This window comes from Erythrolamprus reginae, chromosome 1 (genome assembly GCF_031021105.1).
Source record: "Erythrolamprus reginae isolate rEryReg1 chromosome 1, rEryReg1.hap1, whole genome shotgun sequence".
NCBI lineage: Eukaryota > Metazoa > Chordata > Lepidosauria > Squamata > Dipsadidae > Erythrolamprus > Erythrolamprus reginae.
In genome coordinates this window covers 221,269,630-221,293,541 of record NC_091950.1, presented here as the reverse complement: position 1 = coordinate 221,293,541, position 23,912 = coordinate 221,269,630, and the positions used below count along the sequence as shown (strand labels likewise).

The 23,912-nt window shown below is 42.6% G+C and overlaps 1 protein-coding gene across 4 annotated transcripts in view; it reads left to right on the top strand.

The window, feature by feature from the left end:
• The first annotated feature begins 855 nt into the window (after window positions 1–855).
• The window catches only part of SH3BP4 (SH3 domain binding protein 4), a 193,480-nt gene continuing 170,423 nt past the window's right edge, over window positions 856–23,912 (top strand). The window contains exons 1-2 of one of the 4 annotated variants that reach the window (XM_070732263.1): window positions 1,000–1,200; window positions 19,975–20,118. The gene's annotated coding sequence lies outside the window, so the exon portion shown is untranslated. Of the gene's footprint in view, window positions 1,201–19,974; window positions 20,119–23,912 lie in introns of all 4 variants that reach the window. The other 3 variants (XM_070732266.1, XM_070732265.1, XM_070732264.1) reach the window with 3 other exon arrangements.

Here is a 23,912-nt window from a genome sequence, read left to right as displayed (position 1 = left end):
CAACCATATGACTGATTTTATGAATTAAAGACTTTGACTTCTGTTCACACCTTTCCGCAAGAGAAAATGAGAGAAAAGTGATTCAACAGTTATCTTTTTATAACCACGCCTAATATAAGATTGTGTGTGGAATCTGAAAAGAGGGGCCATTGTGTGGGCAAAGGATGGGTCAGAGATGTGGCAGAAAGGACATTAGAACTACTTCAATAGTCAGGAGTGGCATGGGATTCACTAGATCCAGAATTTTTCACAGTAAGTTAGGTAACACTGAGGCAAAAAACAAAAACAAGAAACCCCATACAAACCAAACCCCACAACAACAACAACCAATTCATAAGCAACAAAAGGAACAGAATTTTGGCAAACAGCAGGTAAAAGCCAGCAGCCAGAAACAGGGAGCATGGTTTGGTCAGAAGGAAAGGAATACCACACAAGAAGCCTCCTTGCTAAAACTGACAATAGTTCAACACGGAGAAGGTAGCCGATACTGTCTTTGAATCTTACAAAAGCTGGCTGTAAACACTAAGCGGAGAGGGGCGAAATTAACTGGATCCCCTCAATCAGTCCAGGATTGTAAAATTCAATTGAGCCAAATCTGTTCTCTTAAGAGCGGCAGAGGAACTGCTAATGACGGCTAACTTTTGAGAAACTTTCTCTGAAAGCAAAAATTTTACTTCTTTGTTCAAGAAAAAGCCTTCCAAAGTTTGTCATAGCTCCACGAGAGAGAAAGAAAAGGAAGAACTGGTAGTCATGGTCTGAAGCATAGAGATAAGAAAAATAGAGATAGGTTAATGTAAAGTAGGTCAGGATACAAAAAACATTTCTCCTGGAAAATACTGTAAAATATGCCTGATAGGGGAACTAACCAAAACTTTGTGGTCTGGAGCCACACAAATTAATCCTTTTCGACTTCCCTTGACAATAGTCCGCCTCCGCCCCTTCTTCGCCGTAACCACTTTGACGGCCCTCCCTCCTGCATTTTCCCCCAATGACATCGGTGAGGTTGCTGGGCGGACGTCGACCGCTTACCAGTTCCCAGCAAGGCCTGGCTTTTTAATGCAGCCGTAGCTGGACCCGTTTCCATTGCAACGGACGAGAGGGAGAGCCCCGCGAAACCTATTTTCTGCTACTGATGTAGTTGGGGCTGCTACACCTTACTAAAGTTGTCCTGGCGTGGAGACCGAGAGAAGAGAACAGTAGGTAAGAAAGCTTCGTATTTCTGTGCTTAAATAATACACGTCTTCTGTGTTGGCCTCACAATATAAGAATGGAATGGAGACCCGTTCGGAGCAAGCAGGCTGAAGGTAGACTCAATGTTTTAACTGTGATGGAGGAAATATGCATAAATACTATTATACCTCGCGGCAGCTGTTTATCCATTCCGCCCACTTCAGGAACTACGCCTAATTTTCCTGAATGTGGATTAGAAAGCCTGCAAGGAGAAGGAAGAAAATGAAGCTAGTTGAGAATTAGGAAAAATACATCTTTTTCGGTATCTTGTTATTTGAAGTAGAAGCATCCATTTAATGTGAAGCATTACCTGTTTACTGTAATTCCTCTCAATAAATTATCCGTAGAGTTGAGATAAGGGAATAATTTAGTTATAAAAGGAAAAGGCAGATCTAAAGCGAAACTTCCCTCAAGAGAGGTCCAATTACTTGCCTTGAATTTCCTCCCCTCTTTTTATGGGTTTCCGGTGGTTAGTTGTAATGCTGCATTTTGTTTCTTCTCAAGAAAGAAAGGAGAGTAATGATTTTCATGCTTTACTTTCTAGTGTACTACTTTACTTCCCAAAGGAAACCTAGTATTTTTCTGTCTTGTTAAACAAGAAAGACCAGCATTGTGGAACCCTGATTGAAACCCAAGATGTCTATTATTACTATGTAAAAAGGATGTTATCTTTAAGTTATTTAGAAACAGGAAATCCTTGTAGAATGTACACATTTGTCATAGGTATGGATTTTAAATTAGTCTATAGCAGTGATGGCAAATCTTTTCCCCCTCGGGTGTCGAAAGAGCATGCACGCATGCTGTCGCGCATGCATGAGTGCACACACCAATAATTCTATGCCTGTGGAGGGTGAAAACAGCATCCACCCACCCCACAGAAGCCCTCTGGAGGCTGGAAACAGCCTGTTTCTCAACTTCTGGTGGGCCCAGTAGGCTCGTGTTTCACCCTACCCAGGCTCCAAAGGCTTCCTTGAAGCTGGGGGAGGGTAAAAATGCCCTCCCCCATTCCACCAGAGGCTCTTCGGAAGCAAAAAATGCCCTCCCAGAGCCAAAAATCAGCTGGCCAGAACATACATGCACATTAGAGCTGAGCTAGGGCAACAGTTTGCATGCCAGCAGATATGGCTCCACATGCCACCTGTGGCACCTGTGCCATAGGTTTGCCATCACTAGTCTATAGCCTTTTAAGTTTACTGAGGCAGCAACCATTCTTCAATTAAATCCAGATGTAACCAACCATTAAGCTGTGACCCTATAAAAGAAAATCAACATTGTTCATATTTAAAAATAAGATTTAAATATTTTTCTAATATTAACTGTTTGACCCCAGAAGGAATGCTTTCTTGAAAAAATGGAGGGAAACATTGTTAATAAAATGCATTCCCAATTTTAATAAGGAACAATCTTTTATTTACAGCAAAATAAAAATTATAGTTTCTAATTTCAGTTTTTGGAAATATTAGCTTTTCATTCCAGAGTAATACATATTACTGAATTCCTGATTAAAACTTTATTTTACAATTATTATAATTTATTCAAATAATTGCATATTATTTATTCATTTATTATCTGGATTTATATGCTGCCCCTCTATTGCTAAATGGGTCATGATTGCATTTGATTTCAAATTTACAGCATTTTGAAAGGCCTTGAAAGCAATTACCGTATTTTTGGGTGTATGAGACGCACCGGTTTATAAGACACACTGGTTTATAAGACACACTTAGATTTTAGAGGAGGAAAACAAGGAAAAAAACATTCTGAACCAAATAGTGTAGTATTATATTGTTTAATAAAATTCCAGTGTAGTAGAATACTTTTTACAATCATGTATACTTTTTAAAACCATGTATACTTTTTAAAACCATATACATCTCTTACAAACTTCAAAATTGACACTTCAAGACTTGTGGACTTCAATTCCCAGAATTCCTCCACCAGTCATGCTAGTTCAGAAATGGGAGTTGAAGTCCACAAGCCTTAAACTTGCCAGGTTTGAAGACCTCCATCTTGAATGCTATTTTCTTATTATTGCTGCTGCGAGCCAAGACGCCAGGCAAACTCCATGTAAAAGGTAAAAAAGCCAATTGTTTTAAATTCATTTGCCAAAATACAGTTCAATTAACCAAAATACTTATCCCCTCGGTTTCAATATATTGGGTAAATCTTCCAGGAATAAAGTTGCAAACAAATTTAAGGCAAGTTCAGGTTGAGGTTCTAATTTATAGTCTCTATGGTTGTGTGAGCTGTAACTATTCCAGCTTCTTTAAATCCACTCACACCAGCAAGATTCTTGCTTTCTTCTTCCCCTTAATTACTTTCAATACATAGCGATTTTATTTGTGGGGATAAAAGTCACTTTACCTTCTTTCTTCTCTGTTGATTCAAACATTCAGTTTGTGTTGTTCTGTGTATTGTATGTATTCAAATAAAGTTAGATTTTTTAATAAAAAAACAAAAAAACACAAAAGTAATGCAATTTTTTTTAAAAAAGTAATTTATTGAACAGATTTGCACAAACACTTAAAATTCTTCAAAGTACTGTCCTTGGGCTTCCACACATTTTTTTCCAGCAACATGCCCTGGAAGGTGTCTTTGAGGACCTCTCGCAAGGTCTTCGTCACGGCTGATTGGATCTCTTCTATGGACGAAAAACGGGTTCCTTTCAGGGCTGTCTTAATCCGAGGGAACAAAAAAAAGTCTGCTGGGGAGACATCAGGACTAGGGAGGGTGGGGCAGCATTGGCACCTGGTGTTTGGCCAGGACCTCGCAGACTCGTAGCGTGTTGTGGCAAGGCGCGTTGTCATAATGGAGTTGCCAGGTAGCAGAGATGTCTTTTCTCGTCCTGATGACCCTTTTTCGGAGTCTTTCCAGCACATCCATGTAGTAGGCAGCGTGAACTGTCTCTCCTTGAAGAACAAACTCCTTATGGACTTCCCAAGGTGCACATGAATGACTCAGAACAAGAGGAGGAGCCTCTTCTTAATGCTAGGGCAGGCAGGGCTGTTAGATGGTGCAAGTGGCTGTGCAAGAGGAGGTCTCTTCATGAATCGATCTGCAGGCTAATGTCCTTTAAGGCTTAGCCATGCCACTCTTCAGTACAGAAGACAATGTTCTGTTCCAGATTTTCGTTCTGCTCTCTGACATTTTTGTTCAGCTCGTGATTTCCAAATGACATTTCTGCTATGTCCAAATGACAAATGACATTTCTGCTTCTGCTAATAACCTCCCGGCTTTCAGCCAACCTTCATAAGGATTTGTTTTGCTTTGTGCCTGGACCCTGGGCAGTTGTTAAGAAGTAATTAGAGTCCAAAGCAAAGTATTCCTCAAAGGTCCAATTTGTTGCCGGAGCCATTCTGGCACCACCATGGGAAACCCAAATCTGACACTGCCAAAGTTTCTCACTCAGTTGAAAGTTCACACCTGTCGTTGTCCCCCCACACACACAAATTGTCACACTGCCCACTCAGGTTTTACCAACATGGCAGTTCCTCCTCCTAGCTTCCGGGCAGTTGGTGAACAAAGATGACCTTGAACATCATAAAAGAATGTGTTGTGGATCCATCTGCTTTCTTCTGAAGTCACCCTTCCCAGATTCTCATGGTCAAAAGGCCTTCTAATGCCCTAATGTGGCGAGATGATGTTTTTCTCCCAACGTCTACATCAGCTCGATACTGGGTCTTTTTGTAGATGGGGACCATGTCAACTCTTTCCCAGTTCTCAGGCAGTTCCCGTGTTCCAGGATTTGTGGAAGATATGATGCAGTGGTTCTGAAATGACTTCTGCTAGTTTTTTAGGACTCTGGGGTGTAATTTGTCTGGTCCTGGTGCTTTGTATTTGTTAAGTCCAGACAGGTGAACTCTTAACTGTACTTTTGCTTAAGTTGAGACTTGTTTCAAATCTGTATTTTATATTTGCGTTGCTCAGTAGTTGGGCTGCAGTTTCATTTTGTGTGAAAACTGATGCAAAGAATGTGTTAAGTAACTCTGCTTTGCCTTTGTTGTCTGTTACTTCTTTGCCATCTATTCTCTTTAATGGGCCAGCTGTTTCCTTTATTTTTTCTTGTTGTTTATGTGCTGGAAGGTTTTTTAAATTAATTAATTAATTAATTACATTGTTTGTTTGAGTTGAAAGGGACCTTGCAGGTCATCAAGTCCAACCCCCTGCTTAAGCAGGAAATCCTACAGCACCCCAGCCAAATGACAGTCCAATCTCTTCTTGAAAATGTCCAAAGTTGGGGAGTTCATAACCTCTGCTGACAGGCCGTTCCACTGGTTGATCGCTCTGACCATCAGGAAGTTCTTCCTTATTTCTAGGTTGAATCTCTCCTTGGTCAGCTTCCAACCGTTGTTCCTCGCTGGCCCTCTGGTGCGCGGGAAAACAGCGTGCCCCCCTCCTCTCTGTGGCAACCCCTCAAGTACCTGTAGACTGCTATCATGTCCCTCCTGGCCCTTCTTTTCTCTAGGCTCTGCATGCCCAGTTCCAGCAATCTCTCTCCATAAGTCTTGGTTTCTAGTCCCCTAATCATTTTGGTTGCTCTTTTCTGCACCTTCTCCAGAGTTGGCCTTTTTAGCTGCTGCTGCACATTGCTGGCTCATATTTAATTGATTATCCACCAAGACTCCAAGATCCCTTTCACAGTCACTACTGCTAAGTAGGGTTCCTCCCAGACTGTATGCGTGTCTAGGGTTTTACTCTACTCTTCTCGATGTTGAACATCATTTTGTTAGTTTGGGCCCAGGTCTTTCTGTATTTTGAGCCTATCCTCTAAGGTGTTGGCTATCCCTGCCATCTGCAAATTTGATTAGTTCTCCCTCTATTCCCTCATCTAGATCATTGATGAAAACGTTGAAGAGCACAGGGCCCAGGACAGAATCCTGTGGTACCCCACTGCCTACCTTCTTCCATGTGGATTTTGAGCAGTTGAGGACAACTCGTTGAGTGCGTTTGATCAGCCAACTGTTTATCCATTTGCATGTGTTGTAGTCTATCCCGTTTTTTTTCTAATTTGTGGATTAGGAGATTGTGATCTACTTTATCAAAAGCTTTGCTGAAGTCCAAGTATATGAAGTCAACTATGTTGCGTTGGTCTACTAATTTGGTTATGCTGTTGAAAAATGATATGAGATTGGTTTGGCATGATATGTTTCTGACAAACCCATGTTGGCTGTTGGATATTATCTTGTTTGTTTCTAGGTAGTGGCAAAGTTGTTTTTTGATTATTTTCTCCAGTATTTTTCCAGGTATAGAAATCAGACTGGTCTGTAGTTACCTGGGTCAACCTTTTTTTGCGGATGGGGACTACGTCAGCTCATTTCCAGTCTTCCAGTAGATCTCCTGTGGTCCAGGAATTTTGGTAGATGAAAAGAAGTGGTTCCACGATGGTGTCTGCCAGTTCTTTTAGGACTCTGGGGTGTAGTCCATTTCCTCCTGGCAATTTCTACTTGTTGAGCTCCCACAAGTGGTCCCTTATTGTGTTTTTATTTATGTTGAGGTCAGTTCTGGGGCTGTTTATTGCAGTTGAGTTGCAGGTTGTTGTTTATGTGCTGGTTTTTCCTTTTTGTGTGAAGACTGATGCAAAATAGGCATTGAGCAGCTGTGCTTTATCTCTGTTGTCTGTGATTTCTTTACCATCTTCATTTTTTAGTGTAGTGACTGTTTCCTTGATTTTCTTTTTGTTGTTTATGTGCTGGGAGAAACTTTTTTGTTGTCATTGACTTTCATTGCTAGGTATTGTTCATGTTGGGCCTTTGCTGTTCTTATTTTTTGTTTGCAGATTCTTGCTGTTTGTTGAAATTCCGCCTTGGTTATGTGTCCTTTCCATTTTTTGTATTTGGCTTTTTTTTCTTTTAGGTTGTCTGTGAGGTCTTTGTTTAGTCATGCTGGTTTCTTTTTAGTTTTCCTGTTTTTCTTTTTCATAGGGATTGTATTGTGTTGGGCATCCATGATTGTGTTTTTGAGGGCCTCCCAGGCTTCCTGTGTGGATTTACCCTTTAGAACCTCCTTCCAGGGGATATTTTCCAGGTTGCTCTGAGCTTTTTGAAGTCTGCTTTTCTGAAGTCTGGGAATGTAGTGGTATTGGGTTCAACAGTTAGTGATTGGATTATATTATATTGAATTTTAGGATGATGTGGTCACTCTCACACAATGTCCCTTCTACTTCAATCCCCTCTATCGTTTCTTCCCTGTTTGTTTGTTCATTTATTTATTTATTTATTATTTGGATTTGTATGCCGCCCCTCTCCGAAGACTTGGGGCGGCTCACAACAAGTGAAAACAAATCATAATAATCCAATTAATATTAGTATTAATATTGTTAGTATTAGGTCTAGTATTGTAGTCCCTCTGGTTCCTGGTTCCACTTTTTGAGCTAGAAAGTTATCTGCGAGACTGGTAAGAAATCTATTAGACTTTCCGCTTGGTGCTGAGTTGGTTTTCCAGTTGATGTTGGGGTAGTTAAAGTCCCTCATTATGCTTGTGCTTATTGCATATATCTGTTAGTTGGCTTGTAAAGAGGTTGTCAATTGTATTAGTTTGGTTTGGTGGCTGTAGTATACTCCTATTGTAGTGTTGCACTTTTTTCTTTTATGTTAACCCATATGCTTTCTAGAGGATTAACTTCTTTGGTTGGATATAGCTCTGTGACAGCGTAGTAGTCTTTTATGTGTAGTGCAACTCCACCTCCTTTCTTGTTTGACCTATTTTTCTTTAAGAGATTGTAACCCTTTATCTGTGTGTTCCAGTCGTGTGTCTCATCCCACCAGGTTTCTGTTGTTCCAATTAGATGTTATTCACCCTCATGCATTAGTAATTCCAGTTGATCCTGTATGTTTCCCAGGCTTTGTGAGTTTGTGTACAGGCATTTTAGTTGTTTGTGTCTGATTCTGGGTGAACATTTTTTATCCTCTGATTGATTTGTACGCTTGACATGTTCCCCTTCCTTATTTTGTTCATTGTTCAGTCTCTTAGTTTGGTCACCCGCCCCTCTCAGATCTAGTTTAAAGCCCTCCTCATAAGATGGGCTAGTCGATTTCCTAGGAGGTTCTTTCCTAGGAGATACTGTAGGCCGTGGTCAAGGAAACCAAAGTTCTTTTGGCGACACCATCTCCTTAGCCAGTAGTATTTTTGTGGGATTTTGTGTTCTCTGGCCGGATGTTGTTCTCTTGTGGGTAGAATGGAAGAAAAAACAACCTGTACACCTATCTTTTTGACTGTGTTGCCCAAGTGGTCATTGTCTTTCATTATTTGATTCATGTCTTTCCCTGTGTCATTTATTCCTGCATAGATCACCAGTAGGGGGTAGTAGTCAGTGGGCTTTAATATTTTGGTATTGGTAAGGTTTTGCGTTATATCAGAGATTTTGGCTCCAGGGAGGCAGCACACCTCTCTTTTGATTGTTCGGTCTGCAGATGGCAGGTTCCGGCGTAGTATAAGCTTTTGCCGACCGCTTGCAGTTCCCCTGAGAATTGAGTCACCAATCACCAGCACTCTCCTTTTCCTTTTGATTGGGTTGGTGTATGGGGGTTGTTTTTCTTTGTTGTGGTAGTGTCAATTGGCACTGTTTTATTGTGCTTTCTTTCTGGTGATTCTTTGTCAATTATCTGCAGTCTCTTCTATTAGGAGCCCTAGGTATTTGTTGCTTTTGGGCAGTGGGGTTGGGAGGGAGTAGGTTGGATTTGGTAACAGTTTTTTATTTGGTTTGTATTTCCTTCTTTGGGTGACATGTGTCCAGCCGTTTTCATTCTCTGGGGGGTTGATTCTGTTTTGTTCCTCTGAGGTGTCGGTTCTGCTAGGACAGTGTTTTTCAACCGGTGTGCCATGGCACACTAGTGGGCCGTGAGACATGGTGAGGTTTGTCGCGAAAAAGGAAGCTCAGGTTCCAGTCTCGCAACTTTTTGCACCTTCCAAGGTTTCCGGCAGCTGCAGTGTCCCGCCCGGCTGGAGCTTCCCTGGCGGCGGTAGCAGGTGAGCTTTGGGGCCCGGCGGAAAGGTGCCGGCAGTGAGAGTGGGAGGGGGGGCGGCAGCAGCGGCACCAGGCAGTAGCCATGGGGTGGTGGCTGCAAGCGGTCGGCAACAGCTTATACTACGCCAGCAACAGCGGCATCGGGCAGTAGCCGCAGAGCGGCGGCAGGGCGGGCGGTTGCGAGCGGGAGCTCCAGGGCAGAGGCACCGACGGCGGCAGCTGGATGTGTTGCTGGACGCGGTACATGCTGGCGCTGCGGGGCTGGCACTGGCCCGCTGGTTGGGACGGAGGTGCCAGCCAGGATGTAGAGGAGGAAGACCAGCACTAGTTTGCCTTGGGTGCAATGGGGAGGAAAAAGAAGAGCGCCAGGCTTGCCACTGGGCAAATGGCGAAGAGAGCAGAAGGCAATGCTGCTTTTGTCTGAGATATTGTGTTGTTATGTTCAGTTATTTGTGTTTGCATTTTGGTGAATTTTAGTATTATGTAGTCACTCTCACCCAGTGTTCATGCAGTTTCAACTCTTTCTATAGTTTCTTCTCTGTTTGTAAGTATTAAATTCAACATGGGTGCCCCTCTAGTTCCCTCCTCCACTTTTTGGACAATGAAGTTGTCAGTTAGGCTGGTTAGGAATTTGTTAGATTTCTCTGTTGGTGCTGAGTTGGTTTTCTAGTTGATATCTGGGTAGTTGAAGTCCCCCATTATTACTATATTGTTTTTCTTGCATATGTTCCTTAGCTGGTTGGTAAAAAGGGTCCCGTTGTTTTTGTTTGATTTGGTGATCTGTACTAAACATTTATTATGTCATTCTTTTTTTTCTTTTATATTGACCTGTTTGCATTGTAATGGATTTTCTTCTTTGGTTATTTGTAGCTCTATAGCTACATAGTAGTCTTTATATACAGTGCAACACCACCACCATTTTTGTGTGATCTTTTTTTTTGAAGTTTGTATTATTTTATCTGTATGTTCCAATTGTGTGATTCTGTCTCAGGTTTCTGTTATTCCGACTATGTCATGTCTACTTTCATGCATTAATTTTTCAAGTTCACCCTGTTTATTCCCTAGTCTTTGTGCATTTGTGTTCTTTGTGCCTGCTTGTGAGTGATCTTTCTTTGTCTTTTGTTTGGCATTTGAGTTTGTTTTCTTCCCCATTCCTTTTTGGTTCATTGTTTGTTTTGATTGCTAGGGGTCCATGCTTGGAGTTGGGTCCCAGGGATCCTATAAATTGGTCATCCTCCTCTCCCAATTTTAGTTTAAAGCCCTCCTAGCAAGCCCCATCTGGTTCCAACAGCTGGACAGATTGCTAACCAGGGGAGCTCCAGCCACTCTCCTCACCGAGATCATTGTTAAGGATGGGTCGACATTGTAAAAGTCTTCATTTCATCGTAGCCCCAAGGAAGTCAGAGGCCATCATCCTGGGCCTAGTGTGGCTAAACAAGTGGATGCCCACCATAGGTTCTCGGAGAGGGGCAGCATAGAAATCCAATTAATAAATAAAATTAAAATAAGATGGGAAGTATGTATGGAATGAATGACTATGAAATGAATGCAGATAGTATAGATGGGATGTTTAGCTTACCTGGCGACAGAGGGGCAGGAGGGTTGGAGGACCCTATCTCTTGGGTGGTAGAGGGCCAGAAGATTCCAGTGTTGCTGGGGAGAGGCAGATATGGCGTAAGCCATGGGGCAAGCCGTTCTGGGGGAAGAAGGGATTACTGCCTGAAAGTGATCCGTTGTTCCAGCCCATGAGATCAACCTGGGGCACTGGTGATGACTGTAATCTGAGCCCTGGGCTCAAGCTGCTGCTACTCAATGCCAGGTCGGTGGTTAAAAGGCTCTCCTCATCCAAGATTTGGTCCTGGAGGAGGCCGACCTGGTATGTGTGACTGAGACCTGGCTGGGCCCAGAGGGAGGAGTTCCTTTCTCTGAAATTTGCCCAGCCGGGTTTCAGGTATGGCAACAGCCGCGACCACAGGGAGGGGGGGGGGAGGAATGGCTATTATAGCCAAGGAGATTTTTTGCCTACGTAAACTCATTGCTCCTGAGATTGCGGGTTGGGAGTCCCTCCTTATGAAGTTAGACCTAGGGGTTCAGGTGGGCTTGTTACTCACATACCTGCCTTCCAGCTGCATGTCAACAGCCCTGCCCATGCTGTTCAAGGAGGTAGCCGGGCTGGCGGTGGAATTCTCCAAACTTTTTGTCTTGGGGGACTTCAGTCTGCCATCACTCGGCGAATCCTCTGGGTTGGCACAGGAGTTCGTGGCCACCATGACAGCCATGGACCTGACTCAGTAGTTCATGAGGGGGACACGCACAATTGCGCATGTGCTGATTGGAATTCTAGGGGTTTCACCGCTAGCTCTGAACTAATATATTATGTAAAGGGAATTCTTTCCCCTTAAAAATAATATAAATCCTTCTTGAAGGAGAACAGGAGGAAAAGGAATCTATGGACATCAAAGATAAATTAAAGATTTATGGTTTTAAGCAAGATGGAGATTCTTTCGCTATAACAAGGGAGTGATAAGTGAGTACAATAAATCTTAAAATGGCGGAGGGAGGGAAAGAAAAAGAAAAATAAGTTTCCAGTTTAGCGAACATTGAAAAAAAACCTGGATAAATTACTGGACATTTGTTCTGGATTTGAGCAGAGATTTATTAACGTGGAAACAACAATTGGAGATCTGGCTTCAGAAGTTAAATTGATTAAAAAGAAGGAGGAATTTTCTGCTGGAAAGATACAGAAAGTTGAAAAACAAGTGAAGGATCATGATGAATTAATTAAACAAATGAATTATAGAATTGCTAATCTGGAAACTGTCAGAGAAGAAGAAATTTGCGTCTGCGTGTATTCAGATTGGACTTTGCTTCTGATTCAAACTTAATGGAAGCAATCTTTGCTTGGATAAATAAGCAAGCAGGAGTTCAAGTCAGCTTGGAAGATATATTGCGAGTGCACTGGGCTGCATCACGAAGAGACAAGGAAAGGCAAAGAGACATTGTTATGGTTTTCGTCAGTGAAAAAAAGCAGAGATTGTTTAAAAGTCTTTGAAGACTTCTCCTTGCCTTAAACAAGATGGAAATGAGATAAGAGTTCTGAGGGATCTCTCTTGGGAAACTTTGAGAGCGAGAGCTGCCTTACGACCAATTTCAAGCCGTTTATATCAAAGTGGAAAAAAGTTCACTTGGGAGTTTCCAGCTGCTATTTTGGTATTCCAAGAAAATAAAATGTACAGGGCACGTACATTGGAGGAGGGAAAGGCTTTATTGGATCAACTGGAGATTAAGTTTGAAGAAGCTGGAGCACAAGCTGGAGTACAAGAAGGAGAGAATTTTTTTGACGGTCGTAGTACTCCAGACAATGAAGAAACACAAAGGGAAGAGCAGCTGAAGGAGTTAACCGGGCAGGTGGAGGCCATTAGAAGAGAGCAGAGAAAAACACGAGCTCAGCGTGAGAAGAAAGCTAGAAAGTGATATTGTTTGGCTCTCCTTGTCTTTTTGTACTTTTTTTTTCTTGGAGATGTTTTTGGAATTCTTGTATATTTGTTATTCGGTGGGGGAAGTCTAAGGGGAAAAAAGAAGGGGGGTTAAAGAAGTTAAAGTTAAAGAAGGAATTATTTAAAGGAGAAAGGAGGGTGGGAGGGGAATATTTCTCTTTTATTACAATTAAAAGTGGTTGAAAGAGGAGCTAGTTGAATGAGAACGCAATCAAGAGAATGTGCCTCATGAATGGACAAGAGTTTTTCTTGTCCACCCCCCACTTGGGGGGGGGAGCACCGGAGGAGGCACGTTGGGTTGGGGGGGGGTAACAGGGGTAAGGAAAGGGGAAAAATTAAACCAAGGGCAAAACAAGAGGGGAAAAGGGTGATTTTGGTATATTATGATTGAGTGTAAGATAATGGTTTTAAATATGAATGGTTTGGGATCGGATTTGAAACATTTTAGGATATTAAGGATGGCTAAGCAATATAAGGTGGATATTATGATTTTGACAGAAACACATAAAAGACGAGGAGGAAGGAATAAATTGATTAATGATAGAATTTGGAAATGGGTGTTTGAATCTAGAGGAATGCAAAATAGTAGAGGTACAGCGATTCTTATTCATCAGAGGGTTAATTTTGAAGAGGTTAGAATTCAGAAAGACAGAGAAGGAAGGTGAATATTTGTTAAAGGGAAAATAAATCAAAAGAAGCTGACATTAGCAGCAATTTATGCCCCAAATACAAAAACAAAATGATTTATAATAAATACTAAGAGGAAGTTAGACAACTTTATGGAGGGTTCAACTTTTTTGGCAGGAGATTTTAATATGCAATTAACAAATGGGATTGGAAACAGTAGGATGTTACATTTAAACAGACTTAATATGGTGGATCTTCATGCAGATATTTCAAACAGAAGTACATATTATTCAGCAAGATATACAGTTAGCTGCATAGACTATATATTAATGAATGGGGGGGGGGCAATATACAAGTTAAAAAAGTAGATATTAAAAGTATTTGGTTATCAGATCATGCCCCACTATTGGCAGAATTGGAAATAGGTCAGGAACACAATCAAAGAATTTGGAGATATAATGCAGTTGTAACTGCTAATGAACAAGATAAAGATAAATTGCAAACAGAGTTATCTGAATATTTTAGAATTAATGATGAGGGTGGTAATAAACAATTGTGTGGGATGCATGTAAGGCTTTTATGAGGGGACAATGTATATGTATGGAAGCAGATATTAGGAAGAGGTGGGCTAGAGAAAGGGAAAGGAAGATAAGGGAAATAGATTTGATACAAGAGCAGTTAAGATTAACTAAAAGTAGAGATTGGAATAGTTTATTGAAATTGAAAAAGAAACAATTGATGGTGTGGGTGATGAGATCAAATGGAACAAGATGAGAATGATGATGTGACAAAAAACAGAGCTGGGTGACAAAATCAATGCAGCAAATGGCGAGATATCTGAAGAAGAGGAAATAAATATGTATTTTAGCATTGAGAGACTCTAGTTCAGTGGTTAGATATGGTAATGAGCAGTTAGAGAAGATAATGGGGAAATTTTATTATTATTTTATTATTAAATTTGTATGCCACCCCTCTCCGAAGACTCGGGGCGGCTCACAACAATAATAAAAACAATATTCCAGTGAAAACAAATCTAATATTAAAAAACACATAAAACTCTATCATATTTTAAAAAGCAAACAACATATACATACCCAAACATAAATATAAAAAAACCTGGGGGAAAGGTGTCTCAACTCCCCCATGCCTGGCGGTATAGATGGGTCTTGAGTAATTTACGAAAGACAAAGAGTGTGGGGGCAGTTCTAATCTCCGGGGGGGAGTTGATTCCAGAAGGCCGGGGCTGCCACAGAGAAGGCTCTTCCCCTGGGGCCTGCCAAACGACATTGTTTGGTCGACGGGACCCGGAGAAGGCCAAATCTGTGGGACCTTATCAGTCGCTGGGATTCGCCTGGTGCACCAGTTGTGGCCCTATTTGGATAGGGAGTCTCCGCTCACAGTCACTCATGCCATCATCACCTCGAGGTTTGACTACTGCAATGCTCTCTACATGGGGCTACCTTTGAAAAGGGTTCAAAAACTTCAGATCGTGCAGAATGCAGCCGCGAGAGCAATCATGGGCTTTCCTAGATATGCCCATGTCTCGTCAACACTCCGTGGCTTGCACTGGCTGCTGATCAGTTTCCAGTCACAATTCAAAGTGTTGGTTATGACCTACAAAGCCCTACATGGCATTGGACCAGAATATCTTCGGGACCGCCTTCTGCCGCACAAATCCTAGTGACCGATTAGGTCCCACAGAGTTGACTTTCTCTGGGTCCCGTCGACTAAACAATGCTGTCTTGAGGGACCCAGGGGAAGAGCCTTCTCTGTGGCGGCCCTGGCCCTCTGGAACCAGCTCCCCCCAGAGATCAGAATTTTCGCCACCCTCCTCGCCTTTCGTAAGCTCCTTAAAACCCACCTCTGTCATCAGGCATTCCTTCCCCCTAGGCCTATACAATTTATGCATGGTATGTTTGTGTGTATGTTTGGTTTTTAATAAAGGGTTAATAAGGGTTTTTACTTATTTTAATATTAGATTTGTTATATGCTATTTTTTATTATTGTTGTTAGCCGCCCCAAGTCTACGGAGAGGAATGGCATACAAATCTAATAAATAAATAAATAAATTATTATTAAGAATTTAAATTACATTATCTAAATTACATTATCTAAACATTCTATCATTTCTTTCATTTTGCAAATATATCATTTCAAATTTAGAAAATCACATATTTTTCTATTTATTTTTCACTGAAAGTACAGTATCTTCCATTGTCAATTCCAATATAATAATCTTCTCTAATATGTTTTTCACTGTTAACCTCAGTATAATAATTTTCCCTAATCTATATATATTCAGTGTCATTCCAAGTGTAATACTATTCCCTAATTTGTTTTTCACTAATCATCTCAGTGTGATACTCTTTCCTCATCTATTTGTTTTCATCGTATTTCCCCAAATAGTAATCTTCCCTAATCTGTTCAGTTAAAATCCCAGATACTTCCAAAAAATATTAACCGTAGTCTGCCCTGTTTATTTTTCCCAGATTAGTCCTCCTTTAATAAACATACCTTTATTATATCCCTTTTCTCTTCCCCGTTTCTCTTTTCCGTTATAATTCCCATCATAATTTATAGTTCAGATAAACAATAAAGTCAAATTTGGCTCTACAAATCCACTTAAAAACCTTATACAGTTATAAATTTATCATTGTCCAAGTTTTCTTCCACCTGCTCCTTCTCCCTTCAGCTCTTCTTTTAAACATGTAACTGCTTGTGATATTTTATTGTTTAGATTTACCAAATACCTGCTACATTTTCACAATTCAATTTTAATACTGCAAATAAAGTATATCTCACAACTCTATTAATCATTAAATTCAAATTTATATATGTTCATTTAATAATCTTATAAATTTGTAGCTTTATTATTGTCCAAATCTCCTTCCACCTGCTCCTTCTTATTTCAGTTCTTCTTTTATTTTCTTGCTTTTGTTTTTTTTAAATGCTTACTACCCTTTCTCAATTCAGTCTCTGTGCTGCAAATAGAATCTGTAATATCAACATATTTCTGCAATTCTGTAAAATAATACTTCTAGAACAATGTAAACTCTGTTCAAATATTATTCTCCAGATAGAAATAATTAGAAATGTTCACAGCGTAGCTAAGATGTTCCAAGAGCCAATGTCAAAAAATAGACTATGTGTCCAGCAAATCGTCTGCAATTATTCCTCCAACCAGCAGGTGGCAATCTTGTTAATTTCACAAAAACATTTTAACTTATTTATATAATAAAAACTTAATTTTGTCAGGAAATTAAAACCAATTTATTAAAATTCATAAAGATAGTTCAATAATCAGATAGTCAAATTTATTGTCCTTTCAGAAGCTTTCCACTACTGTATCCATTGCCAATTAGCTGGGTCCTCTCCATTTTTCCCCAATCTTTTGTTCCTGTTTAAAAATTGAAAAGAAAAACAATCCAAGCTCCAATCGTCTGAATCACTCACCAGCACCATTCTTAATTCAGTTCCTCTTATTTATTTTATTTATTTATTTATTATTTAGATTTGTATGCCGCCCCTCTCTGCAGACTTGGGGCGGCTCACAGCAGGATACAACAATTCATGACAAATCTAAATATAATTTAAAATATTTTTAAAAAACCATTTACTAAACAAACATACACACAAACATACCATGCATAAATTGTACATGCCCGGGGGAGGTGATTCAGTTCCCCCATGCCTGATGACAAAGGTGGGTTTTAAGGAGTTTACGAAAGGAAGGGAGAGTAGGGGCAGTTCTAATCTCTGGGGGGAGTTGGTTCCAGAGAGTTGGGGCTGCCACAGAGAAGGCTCTTCCCCTGGGGCCCGCCAACTGACATTGTTTAGTTGACGGGACCCGGAGAAGGCCCACTCTGTGGGACCTAATCGGTTGCTGGGATTTGTGCGGCAGAAGGCGGTCTCGGAGATATTCTGGTCCAGTGCCATGAAGGGCTTTAAAGGTCATAACCAACACTTTGAATTGTGACCGGAAATTGATCGGCAGCCAATGCAGACTGCGGAGTGTTGGTGAAACATGGGCATATCTAGGTAAGCCCATGACTGCTCTCGCAGCTGCATTCTGCATGATCTGAAGTTTCCGAACACTCTTGCTCCAGTATGTTCCTTGGTTCCTCTCTCCAGTTGACTTCCAGCTTACTTTAAAATCCTTTTGTTGCGGTGTTGACTCGGCTTCATCAGTTTTGGCACAGCAGCCTAGCCGATTTCACACTGCCGCTGATGCAAGACAAGCCGGTTTGTCTGGTGGGGTATGCTGACCCCTAGCCAGACCCCCAGCAGTGTCCCCAGCATCACCTCCCCTTCAGGGAGGATCCAGCCTGGTTCCATTGGAACCAGAACCCCCCGGATGGCAGGGATTTGGAATTCCCCCATTGGAGAAAGGGAACTCCATGCCGCTGGCACCATTGATCCTGGCCCTCTCCCCAGACACTTAGCAAAGTTGTTTATCAAAACCATCTGTATATCTGATAGAGATATACAGTTCACCGCTGTTGTACATGCTCCTGGTCAGTTGGAGGATGATGAAGAAATTGAGGACTCTGATACAGATAGTGTTTATGAATTAGTGGGGGGCCTGGGATTACAGGTAGTAGAACAGGTGGGAGGCCAGCCACATTATGGGGCTATGAGTTCAGGATCTAGCGAGGAAGAATCAGACGCTCGCTGGGTAAACCCTAAATTCAGAAGGGCCCAAAAACGTAGAGAACAGGTGTCTGGAAGAAGATATTAAGGGGAGGAATGGGTTAAATACTGTAGTGATGTATTTGGCATGTCAGGGGGTCAGTGGGGAAGAAGGGTGGAGTTTCAACGTTGCCGAAGAGAAATATGGAGGTTTTCCGTGCCGCTCCCAAGTAAGCAGAAGTATTCTGTGTTGATTAACAGTCAGTTCTGCTGTTTTAGAGATCATGCTGTTAGGAAATAAATCTTGTTAAGTGGAGAAGGGGAAGGAATGTGAGAAATGCAATTAAGGAAGATAACGGGCCAAGAGATATGTGCCAGTATGAAATGTGTTTGAATCCGGAAGAGAAGAGAATAAAATGGAGTTTCTTTGTTTATGAAATAATGCATTTAATAAGAGTTATTTGTAATTGCTAAATTTCTACCAGAAACCAGAACAACTGCCATGTTTTGGAGAGAATGTACGATTGGATCCATGCAAGGACTTAGCTCGGCTTTCCATCGGAGTACCAACAGTGCAGTGAAATGGTCCAACACGATGGGAGAATAGTACCTTTGTTGCTATGTAGATTACTAACAAGATGACAAGGCGGAGTTGCTACCATTTTCAGAAGTAGAGTATAACAATGCCATTCACAGCAGCACCCCTTCCAAGTCACCAGCGGCCAAGAGTTCATTCCCATGCCGGAGATTGGAGAGGAAAGCTCCCCACCAGCAACAATGGTTTTCACCCAAAATAACTTCAGATAACACCAGAGAATTGTACAAGGCCTGCTTTCCCCTTGTTTAATATCTTGCTGAGGTTTTGGTGGTCCGCGCTTGGAGGTTTGAAGCAAAGTTGAGTCGAGAAGAGCTGGGATGCTAGAGGTTGGAAGAAAGAAGGAGAATGAAAATGGCGACTGGATTTTACTTTTCTCTACATTGAACTTCATTTTGTTTGTTTCAGCCCACTGTACAAGTCTGTCTAGATCTTTCTGTATCCTAACCTATCATTTACTCTACTCCACTCTACACTACTGTATTCTGAAACCCCGGGTAAAGCCTCAGATGGTCTTGAAAAAGCTAAATAGGGTTAGATGGGATTCTGCTGCTTACCTGAATGGGAGACTATGGGGGGAACTCTAAATATAGACCCCCGCCAGGAAATGACATAGGCCAGATAATGACCCCCCCTAAATTTCTCCATTGTTTCCAAGAAACCCGTCCATGTAATCCTAGAAGTGGTGCCCCATTTTGAAACCTTGTCTACTTTTAACCACAGACATTCCCAGGCAAGAGTCATTCCCTTTGATATGTTTTATTTCACCGAATTCATGGAAAATGCTTCATTTGAATTAGCTGAAACCCACTGCAATTCTCCCATACCCCCAATGCCTTCGGATCCCAGTCCACCTGCAATAGTTGGGAACGGTGGGAAAAACCACCCCAAGGAAAGCCTTAGAGAAACCCCCTTCTAACCACTTTTTGGCAGAAATGGGCGAAACGTGGAAATGTATCTCCCTGGGATTCCCTCACCAACTCTCCCTAGGTTGCTGGGCTTACATTTCCCAACCTAGCTCAGCCCGCCTTTCCCCTCTGCTCCCTTGTCTCTGTGTGTGCGTGTGTGTATGTGCGAGAGAGCAAGCGAGCGCCGGAGGGGTGCAACTACCTGGACACAAGCGGTGTCTGCGCCAGTTTCAAAGCCTGCATGACCGATTTTCTGTCTGGGATGTATAAGATGCACCTAGTTTTTGATGCACTTTTTTGAAGTAAAAGGGTGTGTCACCGGGCATTGTTGTGTATACTCCCTTGCAGCTTGAGGAATTTTCAGATTTGGAGGATGAGTGGGATTTAAAGATCATAAATTCCCCTGTTCTACCAACAGTTAGCAATGTTAGTGCAGACTATGGAGCTAATGACATAGACATGAGTTTGGGTGACTCAAATGTGGGAGAGAACAGATGGAGACATGCTCGTTTCATACGTTTTCAGAAACGCTTGGAGGAAAAAGGGAGAAGATATTAGAGAAGAATTAATGAAGAAATTACCTCACATCCGGTTGTAAAATGGAAGAGATGCTAAATTTGTTCAATCTTGCAATCTAAAGACGGTTGCGTTCCGAATTTACTCCGAAGCGTAAGCTATCATGTGTGATTTATTACTTGCTTTTTATGACTCCTGGCTAACCCTAATTAGCCATAAATTTTAGAATGACTTGTGGAATGTTTTTTATGTTGCTGCCAAGCTTATCTACTTAATTGCTGACATAGAAATGAGAGAATAAAACTGCATGTAAGTTGAAGGGTTAGGAGAAATAAAGAGGATGTGTTTTACAATGAGATGCATTAAGAAATCGTTTATTCCAATTATATTCTGTATGAGCCTGAAATCAGAACAGGCATAAGGTAGTTGTTTTTAATATTTTTATGTTATACTTTTGTAGGCCACTTTACATTAATTGTTATGGTTTTAAAGATGTTTTATATGGTATGATTGGATTATATATGTAGGAATGGGTGAGGTGAAGGGGTGCATGAAATGACTGATTGTTTACTTAGGATGAAAATGCCGGGGCTGAAGGCCAGTATCCCTGCTGCTGAGTAGATCTACAGAAGTGGGGGGGGGGCTACTGTAACTCCTGGTGTGATGTGAATGCATGGGGCCTGCCAAAAGAGGGGGATGCTGGTGGGTTTGGAGAGGGGATTTCTGGGGAGCACGAGGGGCCGGAGCAATACAGTCGTAATGGGAAGATGTAGGTATGACAGGAACCGAGGGGGAGGCTGCTGACGGGGAACCAGGTCTCACTACCTTATAGTGATTCCTTGTTCTGGCCCCTTGAGCTCAACCAATATGGCTGGTGACAGGGAACGTCAGGTCCCTGGCCTCAGGTTGATGCTGCTAAACGCCATATGCTAAACAAAGCCCCTCTGATCCGGGACATGCTCCTGCACTAGCCACAAAACCTGGGAAGGGGTGGAAGAGTGGCTATTATAGTCCGGAAGACTCTTAATCCTTGCAGGATCCCTGCATCTGAGATTTATTTATTTATTTATTAGATTTGTATGCCGCCCCTCTCCATAGACTCGACTGTGAGTCTACGGAGATAGTCGGCTGTGAGTCTCTCCTGCTGAAGTTGGACCTAGGGTTTCAGGTGGTCTTGTTGCTAATGGACTTGCCTCCCAGCTGCATTGCAACAGCCCTACCTACACTGCACAAGACAGTAACCAAATTGGCGGTGGAGTTCCCTAGACTGATGATCTTCTTGGGTGACTTTAACCTACTGTCACTTGGTGAGTCATCGGGGGCAGCGCAGGAGTCATGGCTTCCATGACAACCATGGACCTGACCCAAGTAGTTGAGGGTCTGACTCATGAGGGGGGGACTCAAACTCGACCTGGTTTTTCTCTCGGGGCAGTGGATACATGATCTGATTTTAAGGGGTATAGTGTCTACTTTTCCCTTGTCATGTTCAGATCATTTCCTGGTGAGGCTTGATTTTAAGATGCCAATTCTTCACTGCAGGGAAGCAGAGCTGATTAGGTGGCTCTACCCCAGGCACCTAATGTACCCACTTGGGTTTCAGAGGGAGCTTGAGGTGATACCTGATTCCCTTGCCAACAGTCCAGTTGAGTCCCTAATGTCTGCCTGGAATAGGGCGGCATCTGGGACTTTAGATCAGATTGCACCTGTGTGACCTCTATCTGTGGCAGTGGATCCCGAAGAGCTCCCTGGTTTACCGAGGAACTTCAGGAGATGAAACGCCAGAATAGACGTCTAGAGCGACGCTGGAGGGCCAGTAAATCTCAGTCCGACTGAACGCTACTAAGAGCCTATATTAGGACTTATTTAGTGATGATAAGGGTGGCAAAACTTTTCTGCTCTTATTGCGTCCACAGATTCTCACCCTCCCTCGGACTGTTGGAGGGCTGGACTATTAAAAAAAAACTATGAACAAATCGCTATGCACACTGCACATACCTTATTTTAAAGTAAAAAACAAAATGGGAACGTACTATTTAGAAGGCGGGGAAGAAGTCTGAAATTCATATATGTTTATGTTTTGTTTTTAATTTTCTTTTGTTAACATCTGATTGGCTATACAAGGTTTTCTTGGTGTATAGAAAAATGTATAAAGAAAGAAGGAAGCACTTTGGCATAATGGTTAATAAGTTAGAAATATAATTGGTGTTGTACTTTTTGAAGGAACATTAAGGAGGGAATTTAATTAAAAGAAAAGTATGTACCTGGATGACAACATTAGAAAAAAAAACTTTTGCAACTTTTTTGATGATTGATATTTGTTACTAACAAAATACCGCATTTTGTTCATGGAAAATTAGATGCTACACTGTATTATTTGAATGTATGTTGAGAGAAAATTTTTAAAAAAGTTTAGCCCAAAAAAATTAGCAAAACTTTTTTTTCTCTCTTTCTTTCTTTCTTTCTCTCTCTCTCACGCTCTCTTTCTCTCTCTTGCTTTCTTTCTCCCCTTGCTCACTCTCTCTTGCTCTGTCTCTTTTTCTCACTTTTTCTCTCCCTCTCTCTTTCTCACTAACTCTCTGTCTCTTGCTCTGTCTGTTGCTCTCTGTCTCTCTCTCTCTCTCTTGTTCTCTCTTTCTCTCTTCCTTTCTTCTTCTCTCTCTCTCCATCGGTGGCGGGCACCTGCACTGCCTCTCTCACCTGTTTCCGAGGCGGCACTGACCCAGAGGTAGAAGAGCACGCTCAGCTGCTCCATTGGTGGTACCGGGGCGAACGCTCCCATTGCCAGCCCGCCATGTGCCTGGGTGGGAGGGTAAGAGTTTCTCCCAGCAACCGCAACTGGGAGGCTCAGCGTGAGCAGCCGCTGCTCCCTCTTCTCCTCCCACCGCCTGTGTCTGGGAGCGACAAGGAAAGTGCGAAGGCTGTTGAAGGTTTTTCTTGTTCTGCCAGCCCGCCTGGGGGGGGGGAGGCTCGGCAGCTGCTGAAACACCCTTTCCTTCTCCCACTGCCTATGTCTACCGCTGGTGCCAAGCCATCAGCCTATGTCTACCGCTGGTGCCAAGCCATCAGCCGTCGCAGCGGCTTCCTCGGGCGGGAGCTGTCACTTCCCTTCAGGCAGTCCAGCCAGGTGGCTGTAGAAAGTGCAGAGATTATTGCCGCTGCCTCTGCCTCCACTCAGGGAGCCACTGTGGTCAAGCTGAGCGAGAGGAAAAGGCAGGACAACCATGGTGGCTCCCTGAGTGGAGGCAGAGGCGGCGGCTGGTGCCAAGCCTCCCGGTTGTGGCCTCCCCGTCTCCCCCCCGGTAAGCTGGCAGGGGGAGGGGAAGCACGCGCGCACACCATTCAAAACAAAAAAAACCTTTGCCAGCCTCCGCACTTTCCTTGTCGCTCCTTGACCCCAACTCCAACGCCCAGCTCCTTTGCGCGGCCTTGGAAAAAGCTGCATGGGGGGGGGGTGTTTTTGCGTGCGCTTTAGAGGGAACACTGGCCAGGAACACAGGATGTGGATGCATCCTGTGCTCCTGCCACTCACCCGTGGGCCAGATAAATGGCATCAGCGGGCCATAGTTTGGGGACCGCTGCCTTGCAGGGTAGAGCCGAGGAATTTGTTCAGTTCCTGTTGGACAAAATCACTCAGATTTGGGTCGACCTGGACTCTAATTGGGCAGTGTCAAGAGAGGTGACTGGGGCAAGTCTTACTCCTGTTGTGTGGGAGGAGTTTGACCCTATGACCCCAGATGAAGTGGACAAGGCCATAAGAGCAATGAGCGTCTCCCCTTGTTTGTTGGATCCATGTCCCTCCTGGCTGGTTTTGGCCAATAGGGAGGTGACACGAGGTTGGCTCAAGGTGTTAAGCAATGCTTCTTTGAGTGAGTGGTCCTTTTTGTAACCTTTAAAGGAAGCAGTTGTGAGGCCCCTCATCAAGAAGCCTTCCCTGGATCCTGCCTCAT